At 42.6% G+C, this 9,126-nt stretch overlaps 1 protein-coding gene across 3 annotated transcripts in view; it reads right to left on the minus strand.

The window, feature by feature from the left end:
• csgalnact2 (chondroitin sulfate N-acetylgalactosaminyltransferase 2) overlaps window positions 1–8,886 on the minus strand; it is a 60,932-nt gene extending 52,046 nt beyond the window's left edge. For 2 of the 3 annotated variants that reach the window (XM_060854063.1, XM_060854064.1), the window contains exon 1: window positions 8,654–8,876. The gene's annotated coding sequence lies outside the window, so the exon portion shown is untranslated. Of the gene's footprint in view, window positions 1–8,653 lie in introns of all 3 variants that reach the window. The other variant, XM_060854068.1, reaches the window with a different exon arrangement.
• Window positions 8,887–9,126: the final 240 nt, after the last annotated feature.

The following is a 9,126-nucleotide window of genomic DNA, read 5'->3' on the forward strand; positions in this document are numbered from 1 at the left end:
ATGAAGATAGTGTTCTTCAGCCTGCTATTTTAACAGGCTGTAGCCAAATTATTTTACACATATTAGAGGACAATCTTGTCAAAATGGCAAACTAATTTGATTTTACTGTGCAATATGCAAGATATTATGACAGAAAATGAACATGAATGCCTCAGTGAATGTTTTGAAAATGTTCAAACTTGGGGGACAACAGAATTATGTTCCTGTCTGAGAACTAACTTTTAACAATCAGCACAGTGCCTGTTGCCACTAGTGACTGGAATTTTGTCACAGTGTAATCTGTTTAGACCTTGGACTTAAGTACTTCATTTATCAGTATTGACATGTTTGTACTTTGGAGCTGGTCAATGTTACAATACAAGGATGACAGGGGAGAACTTGAATAAGACTTGACTGGGCGCGTGTGCTGAAGGTCCTTGATATCAATTCAAGCACAACAGCATGAGATATGAATATGACAGCCCTTGAAAAAAATATCAGTTTTAAAAAGATGCAATTTCTTTCTAATCATTTGGCATAACTTACAGAACTCTGGATTTCTGAAGATTAATTTTACAAAGCTGGTTTTGAGCAATGCACAACATCATTAACTGAATCAAGAGGTACGTTGACTGTGTTTCTGAAATGCCCCCACAATTGTCAAGGTCATTCACTGGCACTGGAGCGCTTTGTGACTTAATCCACCATCAACCACTCAAATTTCTTTTATGAGAGCGCATTCCAGATTGTCACCACAGCCTTGTTAACCCAGCTATTTCCATTGATTTCATGTCAGACGAGCTATAAAACAAGCTCCATCTCAGTGTACCATAAGACCATAGAAATAGGAACAGGAGTGGTGGTTCGGCCCGTTGTGTCTGCTCCATCATTCAATAGGATCATGGCTGATCCGGCATTCTGCATATCCACTTTCCTGTATTTCCATGTACTTCTTGATTCCCCTCCTGATGAAAAATCTACTTATCTCAATCTTAAATATAAACAAGGACTCCACAGTTCTCTGTGGCAAGGAGTTCCAGAGATACTCAACCCTCAGAGAGAAGAAACTCCTCCTCATCTCAGTCTTGAATTGATGTCCATTTATTCTGAGCCTCTGCCATCTAGTACTAGACTCTCTCATGAAGGGAAACAACCTCTCAGCATTTACCATCCTCTCAGCATTTAAGAATCCTGTATGTTTCAATGAGATCACCTCTTATTCTTCTGAAGTGAGTAAAGTCCCAACCTGTTTAGCCTATGCTCATAAGACAATGCCTTTGGGCCAGGGATCATCCTTGTGAACATATCACACATTCTATTTCTACGTATATAGTCAAGATCATTCCCAGTGTTTTTAGATTGCCCAGAACCCATGTTATTTTCCATCTGCTTCCCATCTTTGTCTCACGTGAAGTGCCCAGGTGTTCTACTACCAGAGCAGTACCAAATAAATAGGACTGTTTACCATGGTTTCCATAGTGACTTTGAATCACAGATTGCCTATCACAAGAGGAGACTAATCATAAAAACATTGAACCTAGAAGCAGGAATAGGCCATGTGGCCCTTTGAGCTTGCTCCACCATTCAGTATGATCCAACACAGCACAGGTGCCATGGTGGCTCAATAGTCAGCACTTGTGGCTCAATAGTCAGCACTGCTGCCTCATAATGCCATGGACCTGGGTTCAATTCCAGCCTCTGGCAACTGCCAGTGTGGATTTTACACATTCTCCTTATTTCTGCATGGGTTTCCTCCAGGTTCTCTGATATCCAAAGATGTATAGGTTAGTTGGATTGGCAATGGGAAATGCAGGATTACAGGAATACGATGGTGGGGAGGGGGCGCGGAGTCTGGATAGGATCTCTGGGGGAACAGTATGGACTCGATGGACTGAATGGCCTGCTTGCACACTGTAGGGTGTCTATGATTCTACACATTCGGTGTCCTGTTCCCACTTTTGCCCCTTGACAGCACTTGAGCAAATGTCAATTTTGGAAAGATGCAACTTGTTTCTATTAATTTGGCATTGTTTACAGTCAGTAGATTTCTACTGATAAACTTTACAAAACTTGAAAAATGTGCCGATTAACCCCATTTCCCCATGGCGTTTCCTTTTAAAGAGTTGCCAGATGTCATTTTAAGTTACACGTTGCAGTTCCATCATCATAACTGGAGGTTATGATCATGATCGGAAGAGACAATCCATGTCGTTGTTATGTCAATGAACTAGTCATCCAGAAGCCCAGGCACATGCCCCTAAGCCATGGTTCAAATCCCATCGCAGTGAAATTTAAATTCAGTTAATAAATTTTGAACTGAAAGGTACTCTCAGTAATGGTGACTATGAGGTTATCATCAATTGTGATGAAAACCCACATGGTTCACTGATGTTCTTCAAGGAGGTAAATCTGCCATCTTTCCCCAATCTGGTCTACATGTGCTTCCAGACCCATAGCAGTGTGGTTGACTCCTAACTCCCCTCTGCAATGGCTCTAGCAAGCCTCTCAGCTCAAGGGCAATTAGGGATATGCTGCCTTTGCCATATCGTATGAAAGAATAGAGAAAGAGACGGATGAAGTTCCCACGTTTGGACACATTTGGAAAATTCTTGTCACTACTGACCACAGCTGAATGTGTCCTGTTGTTTTCTGAACTTTTTATATGCTCCGTTTAGAGTTTGATACGTTGCAGTTCCTTTAAAAAAGAAGTAATGTTGAGCTTGAACTGTTCACGTGAAATTGCTTCCTTAAAAATAATCACTGCGAGATCACATGGTTCAAGGCAAAAATGTTGATGCAGCTACAGCACTGAAAGCAGTTGTCTATTTTGGATTCCAGCATCTGCAGATTTTTTTTGTCTCAAGCAAACAGGTTGCAGCAATACAGAAAAGAAGGAAATGGCTCTCCATACCAACTCAATATAGAACCAAATGACACTGTATTGTTATAATAACATTTTCAAAAAAAATTTCCTCAGCTACCTCAGCTATTTTCTTAGCCCCCCCTCCCCCCCTGCCATTACCACTAGCCCCACTGTTGGTCTAGTTTTAGACTTGGCAATAGGTGGCAGTTTTACTCAAGGGAGCCAATTTCTCATGAAGACTGTTTCAGAATCTGCCATGACATAATGGGAAAGATTTTCTCATGCAACATTGGCCTAATCCAGTGGTTTCTTCATTAAATATCAACAGGATCCTTGTACTTCAAAGACACTTGTAAATATTTGCGTCCTGCCACATGGAAAACTATCAGGCTTTCAGCATCTTTTACACCGAGAATTGTCCAAAAAGGCTTCAGAAAGGTGAATGGTCACTAAGAAGGGTCCATTTTTATTTTATATTCATTCTTGGAATTCTTTGACAAGGTGACACACAGGTGGCTGCTAAATAAGATAAGAGCCCATTGTGTTAGGGACCATGTACTGGCTTGGATAGAGGATTAGCTGATAGGCAGAAGGCAGATAGTGAGGAAAAAGGGAGCTTTTGTTTTAGAATGGCAGCCAGTGATTAGTTGTTTTCCACAGGGACCAGCATTGGGACCACAATTATTCATGTTATACATTCATAATCTAGATGAAGAACCGAGGGCATTGTTGAGGGCAGATGACACAAAGATAGGCGGAGGGACAAGCAGGGTTGAGGAGGTGGGAGGCTGCAGAAGGACTTGGACAGGCTGGGACAGTCACCCAAGAAGTGGCAGATGGAACAAATTGAGAACGTGTGAGGTTATGCACTTTGGTAGGAAGGTTAGAAGCATAGACTATTATCTAAATAGGGAAAGGCTTTGTAAATCTGAAACACAAAGGGACTTGGGAGTCTTAGTTCAGGATTTGGTTCAGGTTAACATGCAGGTTCATTTGGCAGTTAGGAAGGCAACTACAATGTTGGCATTCACTTTGAGAGGGCTAGAATACAAGAGGAGGAATGTACTGCTGAGATTGTATAAGGCTCTGGTCAGATTGTGATTGGAACATGGTGAGCAGTTTTGGGTCTGTATCCAAGGAAGGATGTGCTGACCTTGGAGTGATCCACAGGAGGACCTGGGGATGAAGAGCTTGTCATACGAGGAGCGGTCGAGGACTCTGGGTGTTTATTTAATGAAGATTAGAAAGATGACGGGGTGATCTCATTGCAATTTACAAAATATTGAAAGGCCTGAATAGAGTGGATGTAGAGATGTTTCCACTAGTAGGAGAGACAAGATCCCAAGGGCATAGCCTCAGAGTGAAGGGATGATACTTTGAGACTAAGATAAGGAGGAATTTCTGCAGCCAGAAGGTGGCCAATCAGTAGGGTTCGTTGCCTCAGAAGGCTGTGGAGGTCAAGTCATTGATTGAATTTAAAACAGAAAAAAAAGTCTCTTGACTAGTAAGGGGATCAAAGGTTACAGGGAGAAGGCAAGAGAATATCAGCATGATTAAATGCCAGAGCAGACTTGATGGGCCAAATGGCCTAACTCTGCTCGTATGTCTAATGGTCCCTTTTGGAATGTGAGTGTCACAGACAAACATTTGTTTCATTTGCAAAAGTGGTTACAGTCCGTGTAGTCGGATAAAAGGAAGATGGTGATGTGGTGATAATTTCATTGGACTAGTAATCTAGTGATCCAGATGAATGCTTTGATGACATGCATTCTAATGTCACCACGGCAACTGAAATCTAATGTAAATCTCAGTAGTGGTCCTGTGGAAATATGACTGATTATCATAAAAATTCATCTGATTCACTGGTATCCTCTTGAAGCCAGCCTATTGAATGGTCATCCCTAAACTTCAAATAAGGTTGATCTGCTGATGTTAATTTTGCTTTGTGCACCTCCTGTGCAGCCGTAACCTTGTATGCCTCACTCGGTCTGAACACCCTATGATCTGTTTGTCCTTGTTTGTTATGATCTGCAAAACAAAACTTTTCACTGTACTTGGGTACATGTGACTACAATAAATCAGATCAAATAAATTCTGCTGTCCTTATTTGGTCCAGCCTACGTGTGACTCCAGATCCACAATAAAATGGTTTACTCTTAACTATCCTATGAAACAGCTGAGCAAGCCACTCGGTTCAAGGATAATTAGACATAGGCAACAAATGCTGGCCTTGCCAGTGACACCCACATTTCAGGAAAGAATAAAAAAAATTATAGTTTTGAGGGGCCTGATCTTGCCTCAGAAACTGGGATGTGGGAGCAATGTATCCTCTCCATTGTGTGAGAGAACCTGGTGATCAGATGCAGGGTGCTCCTTCTGTTGCTGTACATGGTGCTGACTTGATCCATGCTGCGCTTTAACCAGCAACACGTTTTCAGCTCTGATCTCCAGTATCTGCAGACCTCACTTTTTACTGACTTGATCCATGTCCTACTCTGCATAACACTTCAGAGAACATCTCCGGAACACTCGCGCCAACCAACTCCAATGCCCCATGGCCGAACACTTCAACTCCCCCTCCAACTTTGCCAAGGACATGCAGGTCCTGGGCCTCCTCCATTGCTACATCTTAACCACCCAACACCTGGAGGAAGAATGCCTCATCGTCTGCCTTGGGACCCACCAACTACACGGTATCAATGTGGATTCCACCAGTTTTCTCATTTTCCCTCTCCCACCACCTTATGCCAGATCCAACCTTCCAACTTGACACTGCCCTCATCACCTGTCCTACCCGTCCATCTTCCTTCCCACCTATCTGCTCCACCTTCCTCTCGGACCTATCACCATTACTCCCAACTTCATCTCTCTATCACACTCTCAGCTACGTTCCCCCCCCAGCCCCACCCCCTCTCCCATTTATGTCTCCACCCTCTTGGCACACAAGCCTCATTCCTGATGAATGGCTTTTGTCGATTCTTCTGCTCTTGGAGGCTGCCTGACCAGCACCATTCTCTCGACACTACTCAGTGTTGGGGCAGTCTTATTCTATTTTGCCCAGAGATCTAAAATGGGACACCGTGTATAAACCTCTGGATGAAGAGGGTACAAATGTCATCCTAATGTCCAAACTTATGTAAAGCTGCAACAAGAAGTCCCTATACCCTTGGTACATCAACATCAAATATTACCATGCCTTTTTTCCCAGTGAGATGGTGGGACCTGTTGGATAGCTGTCTGAGCAAAATATCATGGTCATTTGACAGAATATTTCATTGTCAGAACTTACAAAACCACCAAGCTATATCCGTGTCATATCTTTCATCCTCACCTGGAGTCTCATATAATGCTGCTGTAATGCTCTCATCTTTTTCGTTATTCATTCAAGGGATTGGGCTTCACTAATGTTGGCATTCCCATATATCTGCTAGTGTTTTTCCTTCTAGATGGTAATGGGCATTGGCTTTGAGTATGATATCTAAGGAGCCTTGTTGAATTTCTGTGGTGCGTTTTACAGGATGTACACACACTGCTGCTACTAAACATTAGTGGAGAAGTGCGTGAATATTTGTGGATGCGGTGCCAATAATTGCTGGTTGCTTTATCCTCGTGGAATGAACTTTTGCAATCTGGGACACATGCAGTGGCTTTTGTTGAGGTTCATCCTGAGCAGTAAGTCTCTGTGCTGTTTCCAGGGACATACAGCAAGACAAATGTCAGTTGCTGCCAAGCACTATCCACTCAACTGTAGGTATTCTTTGGCCTGTCTGAAATTTGCTGATCTTCCATGCAAAGAACTGTTGACTATCGCCTGTATTGACTGGTATAGTCTAGGAGGTAAAAACAATGACTGCAGATGCTGGAAACAAAATTCTGGATTAGTTGTGCTGGAAGAGCACAGCAGTTCAGGCAGCATCCAAAGTGCAGCGAAATCGACGTTTCGGGCAAAAGCCCTTCATCAGGAATAAAGGCAGTGAGCCTGAAGCGTGGAGAGATAACGTAGAGGAGGGTGGGGGTGGGGAGAAAGTAGCATAGAGTATAATGGGTGAGTGGGGGAGGGGATGAAGGTGATAGGTCAGGGAGGAGAGGGTGGAGTGGATAGGTGGAAAAAGAGCTAGGCAGGTAGGACAAGTCCGGACAAGTCATGGGGACAGTGCTGAGCTGGAAGTTTGGAACTTGGGTGAGGTGGGGGAAGGGGAAATGAGAAAACTGTTGAAGCCCACATTGATGCCCTGGGGTTGAAGTGTTCCGAGGCGGAAGATGAGGCGTTCTTCCTCCAGGCGTCTGGTGGTGAGGGAGCGGCAGTGAAGGAGGCCCAGGACCTCCGTGTCCTCGGCAGAGTGGGAGGGGGAGACGAAATGTTGCATTCTGGGGTCTAGAGAAGCAGACGAGAACTTGTGCTAGCCTCTGCAGAGTCTCAGTGGGGAAGGGCCACTGTCTAATACACTACTGCCATAGTCTAGTGGTGAGTTGGAACATGTGTAAAACTCCTGAGACTGTCTGTCATGCATTGTGATTGTCAATGCAGGGAAGGACTGCAGAATGCCATGCACTTTACAGTATTGAAAGTAATTGAACTATTTTTGCTGTTTACATCAAGCCAAATTTGCACATTACGTAACATACCTTTATAAATTTACACTTTAAAATATCTATCCATGTCATTTCAGAATATCAGCCATGCCTGACGCTTTCAGAACAAATCACACGTTGTAAATGGATAAACCAGTTTGGTAGAGGAAATTCTAACAGGGGCAAGCCACTACAAGACATAACTGGCCAATTACAGTAAAACAATAGTTTTGAGCCAAATTACAGAAAGATTTGCAATTGCTCTTCCTAAATACTAAAACATCCCAAAATTTGTGAGAATCCACTTTGAATACGTATAGTGACTCTCAATCCATTCAGATTTGTTTCTGTCTCACACCCATATCACTCTCTGCTTCTTGATGCATGAAATTGTTTATTATTTGATCTCTATCTCAGATCTTTCCTTCTGTTCTTCCTGCTGTCTCCCTCCTTTCACTTGTGTAAGAATCTGTCGCAAAGTGCGTTACAGCTAATGAATTGTTTTTGAAATGCAGTGACTTTTATAATATAGGAATCATGACAGGCAATTTGTACACAGTAAGTTGCCATAAACAGAAAAAAGGTAAATAACCACATAATCTCTTTAGTGATGTTAATTCAGCAATAACTATCATCCATGGCTCTGGGGAGAACCTGCATCACTTCTTCAAATAATGCTATGGGATCTTTGTAACAAGCAGCAGACTGATTGTCTCTCAGAGGTACCATTTTCAATCTCAAGGTGATAGACTCATTATCCCATTATGGAAATTTGATCATGAACTCTGGGCCGACTCTTCAATGTAATACCCAAGCAAGCGGCGCACTGTCAGATGAAACATACCAAGGCTCTGTCTATCCTCTCAGATGGACAACAAGATACCAAGGCAACTATTTTGAAAAAGGGAAGGACAGCTATCACCAGTATCCAAGCCAATCCTGAGGAAAATCACTAAAGCAAAATGATGGTCTAGTCATTATTGCTATTTGCGGAAGCTAGCTGTGCATAAGTTGGCTGTGATATTGACCGTAGAGCTGCATTGACTAGGAAATGTTTTGGGATATTGTGATATGTGCTGTATAAAAACAAATGTTTTTAATTCCCAGCATTTGCCCTTTCACCCAAAGCATCATTTTAGGATTATTTGGCACTGACCACCTTTCATCCATTGTTAATAATGCTAACAGTTATGCACAATTTTCATAAATCCCTAGCTCAAATTTTAACACAGTCATTACCTCCAATGCTGTTTTCACTTGACTCCTTGGTTGTTGAACTAAGTCAAATAAGGTTTGAGTAATAACCAGCCACAGAGTTTTGAACCACAGTCAGACACTGCACTCCTGGGATATCGAACGAAATTCAGACATAAGACGGAAAGTAAAAGAGCCAGTACCTAGGTACAAGCAGGCACAAAGAGTGAGCCAGGATTCTAGTTTGCTTGCAGTTATACCAACAGGAAAAGTGTGCTGTCAGCCTGTTAGTGCAGCACTGACTGCTACAAGCACTTCCTGTGTTGCAATTGGACCTGTTCTTAAAGCTACTCGGTCCCTTGTGCCAAGAAACATTCCGTAACCTCAAATAGCTTTTCGAATCTCACTGCACCATTGGCACACATTTTATAATTTAAAAAATGGGGGAAGGCTGCAGCATTCAATCACAGAAATAACCATTGCAACTGGAAATAATTAAATACTATGTTGGTATAATT

Source organism: Hemiscyllium ocellatum, chromosome 43 (genome assembly GCF_020745735.1).
Source record: "Hemiscyllium ocellatum isolate sHemOce1 chromosome 43, sHemOce1.pat.X.cur, whole genome shotgun sequence".
Lineage (NCBI taxonomy): Eukaryota > Metazoa > Chordata > Chondrichthyes > Orectolobiformes > Hemiscylliidae > Hemiscyllium > Hemiscyllium ocellatum.